General features: G+C 42.6%; 1 protein-coding gene across 5 annotated transcripts in view; it reads left to right on the top strand.

Annotated features, from left to right (window-relative positions):
* SPTBN1 (spectrin beta, non-erythrocytic 1) overlaps positions 1 to 17,143 on the top strand; it is a 210,742-nt gene that overhangs the window by 65,629 nt on the left and 127,970 nt on the right. The gene's annotated exons all lie outside the window — the stretch shown is intronic.

Raw genomic sequence — 17,143 nt, 5'->3', positions numbered from 1 at the left:
CAGGGGTCCCCAACCTCTGGACCATGGACTGGTACTTCCTGTCAGATCAGCAACAGCTCTAGATTAGAAATAAAGTGCATAACAAATGTACTGCACTCGAATCATCCCAAAACCATCCCCCCCACTCCTGGTCCATGGGAAAATAGTCTTCCACGAAAGTGGTCCCTGGTGCCAACAAGGTTGGGGACTGCTGGTGTAAAGATCAACAGAATACAAACAAACGTGTTTATTTATGGACTGTGATATATGAATTAACCAGACGTGTTACAGTACTTACTTTGAGTGGCTAAGGTTAGTTTGTATCACATGCAGAAGTTTTTGATCTGAAGAGCAGTAGCTTAATCTGGTGAGGGCACGTTTAATACAGGTAAGTCTGCCATTGATCAAGTTAACAGGCCTGTGTCCCCTACGTTGTGATTTCTCACTCCCTTGTTGCTGTTCAGTTCTTAAAGCACACTTTTACCAGGGCCCTAGGTGAGCAGGGAGTGTTCTGTCCTGTGATGGCCCTGAAGATCAGGAAGGGGCTCAGTCACAGTGAAGAGTCAGCAGTACTGAATATGTGTAAACCATGTGGAGTTTATTCAGAATCTTGCCTCTGTACTTTGAGATTTCAAATAAAATGATTTCTGAGTGAGAAAATCAGGTTTATGTATTTTTTCCTGATATCTTTAATTATGACCTATAAATTGAAGTCACAGCTTAAAAAGGTAAGTTTACTGTTAATTGTGAAGATAGCTCACATTTTTGTTACCTTTACAGTATAATGTGATTAAGAGGCATGTACTGCCTAGAGGAGGAACTTAATCCAGGATAGTTTAAATGACAAAGAGAAGTGGCACAGTAGTAGGCAAATTCACCTGGAAGCTAGACTTGCTCCTGAGCTTAAGTGGTGTGACCAGGATCCATTTTCTGTCTCTCTGCATTTTGGCTTTGCTGGTGTAGGCTACCATTATCAGGTAGGCTCTTGGGTCCTGGAGTCCCAGGATAGCTGCCCCAGGTTCCAGATCTGTCTGAAAGGACATCCAGCAGAGAAGTGCCCCTCTGATTGCCCAGTGCTGTGCCTCCACCGAGGCCCTGGGATCAGCCTCACCAGCTTGACCGATTATGCTCGTTTCACATGCCTCCCTCAGAACCTTTCTCCACTGGAGTCACAAGAGGTTATGCTGGTTGACATCAGCTAATCAGGCTGCTTCTTGGAGTGCAGGGAATGGGGAGTGGTGGGGCCGATGAAGGGTCAGTCCCACCCAGACAGCTTGGCTAGAAAGTGTGGAATATAATGGGAAAAGAGGAAGAGGGAAATGGATGTTGGGGATGAAGCCAACTGAACGCTGTGGGAAAATTTTCAGTTGCCCTTAGGAGAGTTTGTTTCTTGAGTGGTGGTGACTTAAAGATCTTTCTTGAACTTACCTGATTTGAGGATACAAATAAATGATTAACCAGATAGTCACTCTAGAATTGGAGCATTATTTCCTAGCTTATTCACTAACATGGAAACCATGATCTTGTCCTGTGCTAGCAGATTGATTTGTATTTCAATCTCTTACCTCATTTTCTTGAGTTTTCCTTGGAGCCTTTAGACCAGTGTGATACTATAGTGACCAGTCATCTTTGATTACCGATCAGTTGCTTTCTGGTTCCAGACTGCTGTGTACAGTTGACCTTTGAACAACGGGGATTTTTAACTGTAGAGAATTGGTGTCCCTCACTCTGGTGTTGTCCAAGGGTCAACTATAGTATTTCCTTTTACTTGCCGATTGCAGAGCAGATCCTTGTTCTTTGTTTCTGTAGTTCCAGAGGAGGTCCCCAACTGTTCCTAGGATTAATCAGTTGTCCTTACACTTCCTAAGATGCCTTTCCTTCTGTGTTATCCAGGTCCTTGAACATAATGGTAGTAAGCATGCTTACTGTGTGTCAGGCACTGTTCATTTCATATGTTAAAAGTTAATCCCATAGCAGTTGTGGGGGAGGTTATTATTACCTGCAGGGTAAGCCCATGAACTGACTGAACTGACTGAACTGACAGGTGAGGAAACTGAGGCACAGGCAGATTAAGTGGCTTGCCAAGGTGACACTGCTGACAAGTGGCTAAAGGCAGACCAGCTCTGAAGTGTAGAGCCTACCATTTTTTTGTATTCGATAAAATGCAAAATGATTCAGAGCTCATGGGTGAGAGGAATGATAATGGGTAATTCAGACGTGTTAGAAAGATCTTTAGAAGGCTCAGGAATGCATCCTGTGGCTTGAAGAAGCCATGAGTAACTGTGAGGAGTTATTGAAAAGAAAACATGCTGCCTCCAGGATATATAATGTAAAAAGAAAAAAGAAATTGCTTTTAGTGAATCCAGAAGATGCCAGGAAAACCATCTGTTTGTTGAGGAAACTATCTTGCTTGTTTTCTGACTTCCCAGGTCTGTGTGACAGAACAATTTCTGAGCTCTCCAAGAAGCCTAACATGCTAATAGCAGGAATAACAGTCCAGTCCAGCAGTGTCTAGAACCGTGGTTCTGGAATTTGAGTGGGCTTCAGAATCTTGTGGCGATCTTGTCAAAGCACAGATTGTGGGCCCACTCCCAGAGTTTCTGATTCAGTAAGTCCAGGATGGTACTTGATGATTGACGTTCGTAACAGTTTCCCATGTGATGCTATCACGGCTGGTCTGGGGAATCATGTGTTGAGACTGGTGTAGAGGATTGATGGTCATCTGGTCTACTTCGCCGGGTGTCTGAGGCCATTTCATCTAGAAACAAAACAAATGAATAAATAAACCAGAAACGAACTCACAGAGGTCAGATTAGTGGTTACCATAGGGAAAGGGGGTGAGAGTGGGTAATGGGGGTGAAGGGTGTCGACTGGTGAATGGATGGTAACTGAAATTGTGCTGGCAATCACTGTGTAGTGTATATAGATGAGAATTCTATTGCTGTGAGCCTGAAGCTTACACGCTTTTTTAAAAAAACCGTTTACTCTTTTAAAGAAATGTAAAAGGTAAACATTTTCTTTTTACAAGTGATGGGTGTTTATGGTTTAGGTTATATTTTGTAGAATCAACACAAATTAAGGCAGGTAGAAAAAGTAATCTTTTAAAAAGTGTAACATTTAGCTTGATAAAGTAATTAGAATTAATATCTTTATATCAACACTCATAAACAGTGAATTTTAAAAAATAGGCTGTGTACCAAAATATTCCATGTTTCTTTCTGAGTGATTTTTTTTCATATCTGTATTTGAACTTTTTCCTGAAATAAATCTGAACAATTTGATAATTAGGGAAAAAGCATAAAAACATCTTAACATCTAATATCACATCCCAAAGTTTTGATTAATTCCCGCTCCCAATATAATGGCACACAGAAGTAGTAGGAGAAAGCCTGTGTACAAATGAACATTTCAAAAAATGTCAGAAATTAAAACCAAAATGACTTTGGGAGTTGTCACTCATCAGAATTTATGAGCTAAAATTTTGCAGGAGAGCGTTTCTGCAAAGCTGTGGGAATGACAGAAGAAATTGACCTCGAGTTTATGTGGTTGTGGAGAATCAAGGAAGCTGAGAAAATGAAGTGAAAGCACCTAATTGTATCTTTTACATTACATGGATAGAGTAAATAACACTTATTTAGTAACTGTGTGTATCAACTAGATTCCCTTTAAACCTGAGTTTTCATTGGGGTGACCAAGCATTTCTTGCTGAAATCCCTGCCCTCATTATAGGCCCCTTCAGGGTGGATCCTCCTCCAGGGAGTGATTGAGGTTCCCCCCAACCCCCACTCCCATCCCCAGGCCCTGTGGTTGTATGGGTCTTTTAATTTGTAATCTCCGGAGAGCAGGAAATTTCTTAGGGCACAAATGAGCTCTCTAGTGCTAATTAAAATTAGTGGGGACGTTTCAAAAGTATATCCTAAAAAAACTCTGCAGTTACAGATAAAAAACTCAGGCTGAGGTTTTCTCCAGAAGAAAAGACCTGGATTTTATACAATGAGAGTTAGAGCAGAACTTGCCTCTGCTTTCTGCCCGTTGATTGCAAATTCCAAGGTATCATTAAGGTTACATACTTATATGATTTAGTATACTTAATTCGCAAATGGATAGACCAGCACAGGTGATGGAAACTTATTTTGAAACTGTAGAAGAGGAGATTTCCCTGGTGGTCCAGTGGCTGACTCTGAGCTGCCAATGTACAGGGGGGCCTGGGTTTGATCCCTGGCCAGGGAACTAGATCCCACATGTGTGTGCTAAGTCACTTCAGTTGTGTCCAACTCCGTGACGCTATGGACCCTAGCCCACCAGGCTTCTCTATCCAAAGGATTCTCTAGGCAGGAAGACTGGAGTAGGTTGCTATGCCCTCCTCCAGAGGATCTTCCCAATTCAAGGGCTGAACTCCTATGTCTCCTGCATTGGTAGGCAGATTTTTTTTTTACCACTAGTGCCACCTAGGAAGCCCAGATCACATATATCATAACTAAAGATCCTGCATGCTGAAACAGACCCAGTGCAGCCAAATAAATTAATTAAAAGCAAAAAAAAAAAAAAAAAAATCAAAAAGAAAAACAGTAACTCCTGTTTTAAAAAAGAAAGGTAAAAGATTTTTTAAATTTACCTTTTTTGAGAGAGATGTCTTATTGTTTTTTCTACCAGTAATAATGAGTTTTTAAATTAGATACTGGCTTCATATTTTTTAAGACCTCCTGTACTATAGTGGTTTTACATAGAATTCTACTTCCCAGAATACGCCTGTTAATGTACAATCCATCTCCCCTGCCAGGATGAATACACAAACAAACAAATATATATAAAATATTTTACTTCCTTCTAGTGAAAGTATGGCGCCAGTTTGCTATTGAATATGCAAAGGGATCTATAAAACATGGTCTGGAATGATCCAATTAGGAAGATAAAAGCCTGTTTATTTGTATGCCAGTGCCAAGAAAGTAGTGCAGGCAACTAGCGCTCTAGTAATTTAGAGGAAAACATTGATTGCGAGAGGGAAAAAAACCAAACCATTTTTAAGAGTCTGAGTCGAGTAATATAAAACCCATTGGAACTCGGAGAGAGACTGAGTCTTGAACCTTGGCGCAGCTGCTTCCGTTTCCACTGCAGCAAATGAGGAGAGGCTGGGCTGCAGGGCTCTGAGAATGCCTTTCATGAAAATAGAAAGCACTTTCAGCCTTCCAAGATGGTACACCACCTTGAGCTTGGACTCATTCCTTGAAAATTAAGCTAGAGCTTTTCTTATTCGCTTGCCCACCACCCTGTTCAGATGGAACACTTTTATGCCCCAAGGGAAAGGCGTTTTGCATGATGGAGTGGGGGGCTTCTCTGGTTGCTCAGCTGGTAAAGAATCTGCCTGCAGTGCAGGAGACATGGGTTTAATCCCTGGGTCAAGAAGATCCTCTGGAGAAGGAAATGACAACCCACTCCAAAATTCTTGCCTGGAGAACCCCATGGACAGAGGAGCCTGGCAGGCTACAGTCCATGGGGCTGCAAGAGTCAGACAGGACTTAGTAACTAAATCACCAATCTCTGTTCTCATCTACTCTTGAGGCTCTTTGCCTAAATTATGCATTATTTGGGATTATTTCTGAGAGCGGCATGGTCCCTAGTGCCCAGGAAATATACCACCTATTGCTTGTGAAATCTGAATCTGGAAGAACATTTCATATCAAAGGGGTTTATGCAAAGCTATTGAGAGAAAGTCTGTTTAGGTCATTACATTCAGTCCTGGATTATATCCTCAATTTATTTTCTGTACACGTAAAGCTTCAGTAGTGTCCCAGCCATAGGACTACAGGAATCTTTTCTTTCTCCTTTAGATACAGGTTCCTCAGATTTCCCTCCCATCTCTTTCTCCCTGCTGCTGTAGATGACCCCCTCTTGACTTTTGAAATCAGCTTGGATTCCTGCACCTGTTCCTTATAGTCTTCAAATTCTTTCTCATCTCAGCAGTGGCTGGAACTCCGTAGTAGCTGAGATGAATGATCCTGTCTGGGAGCACCAGCCTCTCCTTTATCAAACCGCTTAACCACATACCATTCTTCTTCCTAACCTAGCCCCCGTTCCTGCCCCTCAGTCACTTTCAAGTTTCATTCCTTTGGCAGAGAACTTCTCGATCCTCATTCCCTTATCATCCCTTGCTGCATCCCCGGTGGCTCAGACAGTAAAGAATCTACTGCAATGCAGGAGACCTGGGTTTGATCCCTGGGTGGGGAAGATCCCCCTGGAGAAGGGAATGGCACCCCACTCCAGTATTCTTGCCTGGAGAATGCCATGGATGGAGGAGCCTGGCAGGCTACAGCCTATAGGGTCGCAAAGAGTAGGACACAGCTGAGTGACTAACACTTTTACCTTCACTACATCTTAGCCCTTTTCTTAACTTCTCACCCAACAAGAAAATTTTCCTTAAGTCAGTCTCTTATCTTTGAGGAATTCCGATCACCATTTTTAGGAGAAAATTCCTTATATTTTATGGTTGATTTATGATTTAACTTAGGGAATGTGACCTGTCTTTTGTTGGAGACTCCCTAGGTAAGCAAAAGAGGAAAACATTATGATTTTTATCCAGTCTTCTGCTTTTCCTACTCTCTCTGCATATGTATACCCCCTACCCACAGCCATCTGTCTGTCTGTTAAGTATCAGCTTTATTGAGATATTTCTTCAGTTCAGTCGCTCAGTTGTGTCCGAGTCTTTGCGACCCCATGGACTGCAGCACGCCAGGCCTCCCTGTCCATCACTGACTCCCGGAGCTTACTCAGACTCATGTCTGTCAAGTAGGTGATGCCATCCAACCATCTCATCTTCTGTTGTCCCCTTTTCCTCCCGCCTTCAATCTTTCCCAGCATCAGGTCTTTTCCAGTGAGTTAGTTCTTCGTATCAGGTGGCCGAAGTATTGAAGTTTCAGCTTCAGCATCAGTCCTTCCAACGAATATTCAAGACTGATTTCCTTTAGGATTGACTGGTTGGATCTCCTTGCAGTCCAAGGAGATACTACTTACATATTGTAAAATTTACCCCTGTAAAGTATACAATTCAGTGGTTTTTAATATACTCAGTTATATCTAATAACACTAATCTCAGAACATTTTTATCACCCCAAAAAGAAGTCATGTACACGTTAGCAGTCACTTCCCATTTTTATTCCTCCCCATCTCCAGGCAGCCACTAATCTAGTTTCTGACTATGGATTTGTCTACTCTGGACATTTCGACTAAATTGAATCCTACAATATGTGGCTATTTGTGACCAATTTCTTTTACTTTAGCAAAATATTTTCAGGGTTCATCCTTGCTGTGGTGTGTGTCAATACCTCATTTCTCCCTCTGTTCTCTTATGTAAGTAATGGTGGGAGATGAGTAGGAAAGAACAGAAAAAATTCTGTAAAAGTTGCCAACACCAGAATACTGTGATTTTATTTGGCAGTTGCCTTGGAGCAGATGGCAGATCCCTCGTAGGCATCCGACCCTGTGGAGTTAAGTACTTCTCCATTTACCTGGATGCGGTCACCAGAAAAACCTACCGATGGGTGTTTGGTCATCTTGTATGGTCGTATTTGTTCCCTCTGTTGAATTCACTTATACCGTTCAACTCTTCAGCCAGTTTTCCACCAAAGTGGAACCATGAGCAAGTGAAGAAGAAAATATAAGAAAGTAAGAAGATACTATATCATTTATATGCAAGGCATTTATAAAGTCCTGTCCACTTTAAAAACACATCTCACAATGAGAACAAACTAAAGATATCACAAAGTCAATTCTGCAGTGAAATTCAGATAGCTAACATGTTTTATTTAGCTGCCATTTTCAGCAGTACCATTCAGTTTAGTATTCTAATTTGTAGAGAAAACTGATGTGGGGAGATGTTAGTTTCTTGAATTACAGTTTTGATGCTTGACACCAAGCTGATTTAAGAATATGGCTTTGGTTATTCAGTGGTGTATCTGTCATGAGTTTTGACATGACCGCATTCAATATAGTAGTCCAGTGGGAGGGTTGTGGGTACCACGGTAACAAGCATTTGGTTTATGCCTGCTGATGGGCTTCTCTGGAAAGAATTCTGCGTTCAGAATTATTATGGCTCGCCCTTTCTGGTTGTCAGAAACAGGGATTCACTTAAGTATCTGAATAAAAAAAGGTGGAGTGTGGTGAAGTAGGGGCATAGGTTGCTGCAAAGCTTCCAGCTTGGGAGACCCAGAAATTCGTTAGTGACTGAGGCTGCGGTAGGGCTGGAGGTGATCTTCATCTTTCAGATGTGGGGCGGGGGTGGAGGGTGCCTCGCTGACCAGAGCCCTTTGCATAGTGCTCGTGTCTGTTCACCATACATCAGCTCACACGTGGCTTTGGTTTGTTGTAGTTCCAACTCTATCTCCTGCCAGTCTTTTCTGTTCTGACCTCATTGCTAAATGATTCAATATCCTGGCTTCTCTAGTCTACATCTCTGTGAGGTTGAGTATGGAGATGGGGCTCCAGTTGGCCCAGAGAATGTTTTTATACAGGTCGTGACCAACTGATTACTTATAAATGACTACTTTTAGGAGCGGTGTCCAGAACATTGGTGAAGAGTAGGAAGCTATATGGATAAAACACACCCACCCCATCCATCCATGGCTTAGAGAGAATTCAGCTGGCAGTTGGAGGCTATGGTTGGCGTTTCTCATGCAGAATTGTGGTGTGGTGGGGGAAGGCACATTATGTTAGGACTTTGGGGGAAAGACACTGGTGTATTCTGTGTGACCAAGGGAAGGGCCAAACAGCTGATCGGAAGAGAAGGCAAGGTGCAGACAGGCCCCAGAACAACAGAAAGTAGGGGTTTCTGTCCCCCAGCCTCTTGATTCTAGCTTCTATTTCTACTCCTGCAGGCGGTCTTCCAGGTAGCAGGAAATGTGGCTGCCATGTGCCTCTGAACTTTGCTATCTGTCTCTTGCCTCATTTTTCTAGTTTCAGTTGGCATCACTGGTGGCTGTTTGATAAGGAGGCTATAATTTAATAGACTTTGGTCAAGGGGTAACTCCTGAATGGGTGAACTGTGATGTGGGGGTGCAGAGGGATGTAAGAACATGGTAGCTCTCCCTGGAATCACATGGAGCTCTTCCTACAAAAGGGGGCGGGTGCTGGGCAGATGGCAGTGCATAACAGTGGATGCTCATGACCTGTTTTCGGATAGATTGATGTTCTTGATTCAGAGATAAAACTGTTTTATAAAATGGCCCGGTGACTTTCACCATTGACTAAATGCTTCTTTAAAACAAAGCAACCGGTAACCTTATAGCTTCCTTTTTGTTAGTCGCTTAGTCATGTCCGACTCTTTGCAACACCATGGACTGTAGCCCACCAGGCTCCTGTGTCCATGGGATTTTCCAGGCAAGAATACTGGAGTGGGTAGCCATTCCCTTCTCCAGGGAATCTTCCTGACCCAGGGATCAAACCCAGGTCTCCTGCATTGCAGGTAGATTCCTACTCTCTGAGCCACCAGGGAAGACTCAACAGCTTCCTTTAATACCTTCGAAAAAATATAGAGAAATGAACATTAGTGTGTCGGTGTTTAGAGTGTGCCTTATTAGAGTTAGCTGTTCAGTTTGTACCTAAATTAACTTGTGAATTTGCTTGGTAATTTAGTGACTTGGAAACAGTCTAGACCATTGTTTCTTTTGGGGCCTCAACGACCAGAAGAGTGTGACAGGTACCTGGTAATAGCACGTCACTCCAGATTTCTTAGCAGTATAGTGACGTAAGTACATTAGCATGTTCCTTACCGGTACGTTTTCTATTTTTGGGAAATAGGCTATATAAGACAGTCAGTACATGGGACTGTTATATCAAGGTGTCACAGTTTCCCAAAACCTGAATCTTAGTCTCTGTTTTCTGATTGATAAACATACCCATTTCCCACAATTCTGATTTCAGATTATCATTATTTAATTTTTAAGGGAAGTTTTGATGTCTTTTCTGTAGACCTGTGAATTTTCAGAACCCTAAGGTAGTGATGTATTACTGGGTGAGGCTGATAAAAATTTTGCCCCACACGTTTAAATTTCCTCAGAGTCCTGTGATTTTTTGAGCATGTATGTGAAATGGCTTTATTAGCCACATGATTGTGTCTGTAGGCATCGTAAGCCACAGATGGCTGAAGTCAGGGAGATGCTGGGCCATTTGCCAGATCCCCAGCACTCCCTGCATTGCACATTACCATTTGGGTCACCTTCTTAAGTCTTCGGGAATCCCAAGCTCTCACCACTGCTCCAGCCTGAGTCTTATTAATTTTGTGTGTGTGCTCAAGGTGGATGCATCTGTGCTTTGTCTCTCTGGCTGATTGCTAAAAATCCTCAGAGACAGTAACAGTGCGTCATGTTTTTTCAACATTCTTTGTGTAAGTCAGAATGTGATCATGTGTTAATACTTCTACTTGTTGTGCTGAAGAACCGGTTCATGGTCAGAGCTGCTAAGTGTCACTTCATTGGGGAAAATTTCTCCCTAGTTTCTGCAATACCCATTGAAAAATTAGTTCTATGTATTTAAGACTTTTAGTTTAAAATATATTATAAAGTATTAATATTGCATTGTATATCATGGGCTTCCCTGGTGGCTCAGACGGTAAAGCATCTGCCTGCAATGCGGGAGACCCAGGTTCAATTCCTGGGTTGGGAAGATCCCCTGGAGAAGGAAATGGCAATCCACTCCAGCACTCTTGCCTGGAAAATCCCATGGATGGAGGAACCTGATAGGCTACAGTCCATGGGGTCGCAAAGGGTCAGAAACGACTTTGCAATGCATGCACTGTTAAAAAAGAAGAAAATCCAAACTCTGTGGAAGTAGACAGTGAATGTTCCCCTCCCCCAAGCCTGTCTCTATTCCTAAAGATAATTCCTTTTGAAAGTTTGGTGTATGTCTTGATGACTGTTTTATACAGTCTGTTTCCTCAAAACAGATTCCATGTTGGTGAGGAACATGCTGATGTTGGGCTTAATGTCACCATACTGGGAAAAAGTCTGGAATGGCACTTTCTTACGGGGCACCTGTTGTGCTAAACTAAAAGTTTGAAATATTTTCCATTTAAATTATTGTGAATAGTAGCAGGACCAGTTGATAGTTAGAATTGGGAGTTTGGTCTGATCTCCCTACTCTATTGTTAATTGACAGTGAGGCTTCTGGGGGTTTGGGGCATTGTTTGGAAGCTGGTATAGACCATTATACGGTGGATCAGACATTCTTCCACGATGCTGTCAGTGTGGCCCCTGCCTCCTTTTGTGATGCACAGGTCTGCCCCTAGGTATTTTGTCTGTTTGTTTATTTGTTTGTTGGGCAGAAGAGTTAAAGCTGAAGATTTCTTGTTTTGACTGCTCCTCCTTCAGGTCACTGCAGTGTTTCTGGACCTCTTCCCTCTTTGTCTGTCTCTCTTCCGTGTTTCTGGGATACTATAGATGCTTAATGTGGGGCATCTTTAAAGAGGCAGGCACTTCCTGGATGGGCCTGAAGTTTGCCTGTGTTCCCCTGTGTGTCATTATTAACCTCAAGTGGGTGCCAGGAACTGGCGTTTGATAATTTAGTGGTTCATAACAAATTTGTACGTCAGCCACAGTTTTCCTCCTGGAATACTGTATCCTGACTTTAAGGACATTGGGAATTTGGTAAATGTGGTGAACATGCATGACAGAGAAGGGAATGCTATCATTGTAGTGTGTGGCTCCTAGATTACCTCCAATTTTGCTGTGGTGGCTCAGATGGTAAAGGATCTCCCTGCAATGCGGGAGACCTGGGTTCGATCCCTGGATTGGGAAGATCCCCTGGAGAAGGAAATGGTAACCCACTCCAGCATTCTTGCCTGGAGAATCCCACGAATGGAGGACCCATGGGGTCAGAAAGAGTCGGACGCAACTGAGTGACTTCACTTTTGCGGTGACAGCCAAGGACCACTCCTCAGTCCCCCAGACTAGGCTCCAAGTGGACTCGAGTGCTGTTGTCAAGGTGGTCGCTTTCACTGTTGTGTAATTTAAGCCTTTTTTTCCTGTGGTTAGCAACAACAGAAACAATCTAGTAACTTTCTAATTCCACAGGGCTAGCAGCCTGTCATTTAGCCAGCTTGGCCCCCTCGGTCAGTTTTACCTTTCTTCTAACCAGTATGTGGGTTTGATAGTTGAATGGATTGATAGTCCCAAAGCTGTATTATATACTGATGTTGGAGAAATAAGATTAGAGATGAAATCTGTTACCCTCTGTGTGACTCTGCAGTGAAGATACAGACTTTTGTATCTGGAACTGGTCATTCTGCAGAGAATCCATGTATGCCTCCCATGTTTGCCCTGAGCACACCATCCCTGGAACTGCCTCCAAGCATATGAGGGAAAGCCCATGTTCGTAGGATGCTTGTAAATAATGGAGAAGTATTTAAGACTGCCCTGAGAAATACAGGATGGCAAGGAGGCCACGCTGGAGGAGGCACTTGATACTAATTTGAACCTCCAAACCCCAGGCACTGAATTAACAGGTGTGCTTGTGCCTTCTTTGTGCATTTAATCAGCCATAATCTTCAGGTGTGCCCACATGTAGGTTTTTTTTTTTTTCTTTTTAACTCTTTCACATTTAGGGAGCCATTGTAATTGGCACACTCAACACCATTATTATCTGAACTCAATTTTATCATGAAGCATGTAGTTTCTGTTTTTAAAACTGAATGGAGGACCTTAGAGTAATCACATCGATCTAACCTATAACTGACTTAAGATTTTGAAACAAAAAATTTGAGGGAAATAATCAGTAAGAAATGAATGTTTGTAGCAGTACTGTATGCACATAAATTTATGTCCAGATCTTCAATGAGGTTATGTCCTGATAAACCCATCAGCAAGTTGAAAATGTCCCAAGTCAAAAATGCATTTAATACACTTAACCTGCCGAGCACCATAGCTTAGCCTAGCCTATCTTAAATGTGCTGAGAACCACTTAATATTAGTCTGAATCTAATAAAGCCCATTTTATAATAAAGTGTTGTCTATCTCATGTAATGTATGGTGTATGCTATACTAAAAGTGAAAACCAGAAGGGCTGTAATTGTATTTACCCTCTCGGTTATTTACGCTGTTGATCACCTGGCTGACCGGAGCTGCTGCACAGCATTACGAGGCAGTATCATAAAACAGATTGTTATTCTGGGAAAAGATCAAAATTCACAGATTGAAGTATGGTTTCTACCGAATGCATATTGCTTTTGCAAAATCAGGTTGAACTATCCTAAGGGACTATATATGGGTATATGTGTGTGTGTCCACCCACATTTGAATTTTACGAAGTAGTGTTTACATGTATTTCATGCGTTGCTCTGATATTTTCAGTTCCTCTTTTTTAATGCTAGTATTGATACCCTAGTTAGAGTTTATAACAAACAAGTGTCGGAAGATCCTGTGGTAACAGGTTCATTTGAAAGTACATCTGTGTGGTCTCTGTTTTGAAACTTTATGAATCACGATGATTAGAGTGATTATTTCATGTTTTGTTTCATTCAGTCATTAGTGAATGAATGAATAAAATAGTTATTGAGCATCCATTATGTGCCAGGCACTGAGAATAGCTATAGAAATACAATCAATCCTTCATCAATGCGGGGATTAGTGATGCCGACCCTCCATGCAGTAGAAAATCTGGGTGTAACTTTATAGTCAGCCTGTGTATCGTGGTTCCTCTGTATGTGTGGTTTTGCATCTGCCAGATTCAGCCAGCCACAAATCATGTAGCACTGTAGCATCTACTGATGAAAGAAATCCATGTATAGGTGATCTGCACAGTTCAGACCCATGTTGTTCAAGGGTCAACTGTATAGAGATAGATGATGAAGTGGAAACAAGCCCGTGGCCAACAGAAAAGACTTTCTGTAGTTCTCGCAGAGGAGAGGCAGTGACAGCGGATGCAGCAGAGTTTCAGGGTGAGCAGGTGGCGCCCTGAACAGCGCGATGGTGCCCAGCTCCCTCGGGGAGCCGCCAGAAGTGAGAAGGAGCTCAAGCAAGAGCCACAGAGTAAACGAGGAGGGCCTCGAATGTCACGCCGAGGAGTAGTCTCTCGTCCTTCAAGCTAGTGGTTTTCTACGCTTGGGTTCTGGAGAGTTTTTAAGTAGAATCATATTTGTTATTTCAGTATGTAAAATAGCAAGCCTGGAGCCACTCTGCATGAAACAGAATGGCCTCACCTGGTTTTTTTAGCCCCAGGGATCCTGAACCTTCTAGTGACTTAATCTGAGAACACTGGTAGGTGGGACTTGAGCCCTCCTGGGGACACTAAGGAGGAAGGCCAAGGAGAACAGCTAGATGGAGGGAAGCCATTTAAGGAGACTGTCCTGTTTGTCTGGAGATGAGGAGGAGGCCCTGAAACTGGGGCAGTGGCCAAGGGTTTGAGAAAGCAAGGACTTAAACTGAATCTCTAGGCCTTGTTTGGCGGGGCAGGGTGGGAAAGGGTGTCTGGAGGAGTGGGAGCTTGGTTCTGCTTATATGAAGCCTCATGCTAAGTTGTTTGCTCTGGTGCCGGAAGCTGGGGTATCTTCAGAGTCGTGGGGGGTATTTTGGCCGCAAGTATGCAAGGCAGGTCACTGTTAATTTTTATTTGTTTTTGCTCTGTAGCAAAAGTCATACACCCATGCACAGGTCCTCCTAGGGCCTGAGCACCTGGCTATTCCTAAGTTTGAATTCAGGCATCCAGGACTGTCCATCTCAGGTCTGATGCTGAGAAAGGAGAGTGGCTTTCGAGGCCTGGGGTCTGGGATTAAATGCCTATTCTGGTGCTTACCAGCTCTAAGTTAGTGGACGAAGTTACTTCTATAGGATGAGAACCATAATATCCTCCCTATGTAACTGTTGAGAGAACTTTAACATGGAAGGTGCCGAGCTTAGCATCTGTACATGGTAGGCATGTGGTAGGGGCTGCTAATTATAACAGTGCGTTACGAAGAAGGGCATGGTAACCCACTCTAGTATTCTTGCCTGGAGAATTCCATGGACAGAAGAGTCTGGGGGCTATAGTTGGCAGGGTTGCAAAGAGTCAGACACAACTGAGCAACTAAGACACATACACATTTGGAAGATCAATCTTGTGAAGAGTGGGCTCCTTTCTCCTTCTGCAAGGAGGTCTTCCATATTGAGAAATGATACATGAATGCACAGTGGGTGGATCCGCAGTCAGGTGGAAAAACAGGAACATGGGCATATGTCTGATGGCCTAAAGACAGGGCTGACCTGTGGCCTTTTGTGCTGTGGTGTTCACAGGGCATTTGTGACGCCGGGCCTTCTCCTGGGAGTGGTGGTGGGGGTTTGGGGAGGGCATTGGAAAAGCCTCATTTTTTTTTAATTAAAAAAAACTCTTAAGAAGTTCTTCACATTTGTGTCTTCTCTTGCTGCATTTTCCTATTTTGGGGTGCACTCAGTGCACATTACATAATCAGAACCCTAAATGTTTATTGAGAGAATGATTTAGGGAAAGCATGTCATAAAAAAATACTTAAATCTTTTCTTGGAGTGGAGGTTGAGAAAAAAAATTTTTTTTTTCTCTGCAAATAGCCAAATTGGAGGGAGCGGGAGGGATGGAGATTTAAGTGGGAGACTCGTGTTCCTCGGAGGGAGACTCGTGAGCTTAGCATAGAACATCCAAGTCGAGGGACTTCCCTGGCCATCCAGGGGTTAAGACTCTGCCTTCCAATGCAGGGGGCTTGGGTTCAATCCCTGGTTAGGGAACTAAGGTCCCACATGCTGTGGGGCACAGCCAAAAAAAAAAAAAGAACATCCAAGTCAAATTGCCTGCACTTGCTGGAAGAAGGTTGGTCCTCTGTGGGGGTTATTAGCTTTAGGGCCCTGTTCCCTCTTGTTGAGACAGCTGTAGTTTGGTATCAGGGGATAGTAAAGAAGAAATATTGCTAGATTTTCAGGGGGATTATTTGTAATACTCAAAATTTGTGTATCACTTTCATCTTGGGCAAGATTATAAAAATATTACTGTAATATTAAGAGCAGTCTTCAGTAGGGGGCATTAGCCCCTGTTTCACAGATTTCAGTCTGAGATTTTCTGAATTAGGTTGTTATTTGCGCAGCCTGCCTGCTTTAGTGGTGGTATAAATCAGGGGCCCTGCGTTCCAGGGCAGTAATTGAAAGCCTCTGATGCCTATCTGTGACCCAGCTTCTCTAACTCCCTTGGAAATAGTCCTCCTTCCCATAAGTATTTGTTGGCCTCTGAACACCCTTTAATTCATGGAAAAAAGAATATTGTACCTCTCCCCATTAGAGAATTATGAGTAAGGCTTTGAGATACCTTGAGTAAACTTAGAAGATTAGAACTGCTGTAGGAACAGATATTAGAACAAAGCTTTTAGATTTTTTTTTTTTGAAAGTAATGAATACTCATTTGTGACATCACTGGTGATTAAGCTGACTTTAAAACCTTTCTTGATAAACGTCACCTGTTTAATAGGAAAGCTGAATAAAGAATCAGATATTTTATAGCATTCTTTCTTCTGATTGTCAAGCACAAGAGAAGTGTGACCAGTTTTAAAAGGGAGACCTAAGTGACCTTTTAAAAAAAAAAAAAAAAGGTCATACATTTGTGTTAAGTAGTATACTAAAAAGGTATGATGGTATAAATTACCTTATAAGGTATGGAGGTAAAAATATATCCTAGATACGACTGTTGGTAGGTTATAGAAACAGCTTGGTAAACATCTTTTGAAAAGTGGTAAGTTTTATTTAAGGAAGGATGAAATTAAATTAGTAAAGGTATCCTAGGATCCTGCAAAGTGACTGGTCACTTTATTTAAATACCTACTGTCCCACTGCTCTTCTACTGTTTTAGAAAAGCCAGACATTAAAGATGGGCATTAAAGTGCTAGGGAACATTTTTTTAGGTCCCAAAGCTGTTTATGGCATTGACGAAAGTGTTGCTGTCAATACTGTTACTGCAGTCCGGAGATTGGGATGCTGCTGCGCTTGGCTAGTTGAGACTTTAGAGAAATCATCTAGCCTCTCTCAGCTTCACTGTCCTCATTTGAAAAACAAGGAGGTGGACTGGTTAGATATACCTTTAAGGTCCATAGGCCTCCATAGGCATGTGGTGCTGGAGAAGACTCTTGAGAGTCCCTTGAGTCCCTTGGAGATCAAACCAGTCAATCCTAAAGGAGATCAACCCTGAATAT

Source organism: Ovis aries, chromosome 3 (assembly GCF_016772045.2).
Source record: "Ovis aries strain OAR_USU_Benz2616 breed Rambouillet chromosome 3, ARS-UI_Ramb_v3.0, whole genome shotgun sequence".
Classification (NCBI taxonomy): Eukaryota; Metazoa; Chordata; class Mammalia; order Artiodactyla; family Bovidae; genus Ovis; species Ovis aries.
The sequence above is the reverse complement of the archived record's forward strand: the minus strand, read 5'-3'. Positions and strand labels throughout refer to the sequence as shown.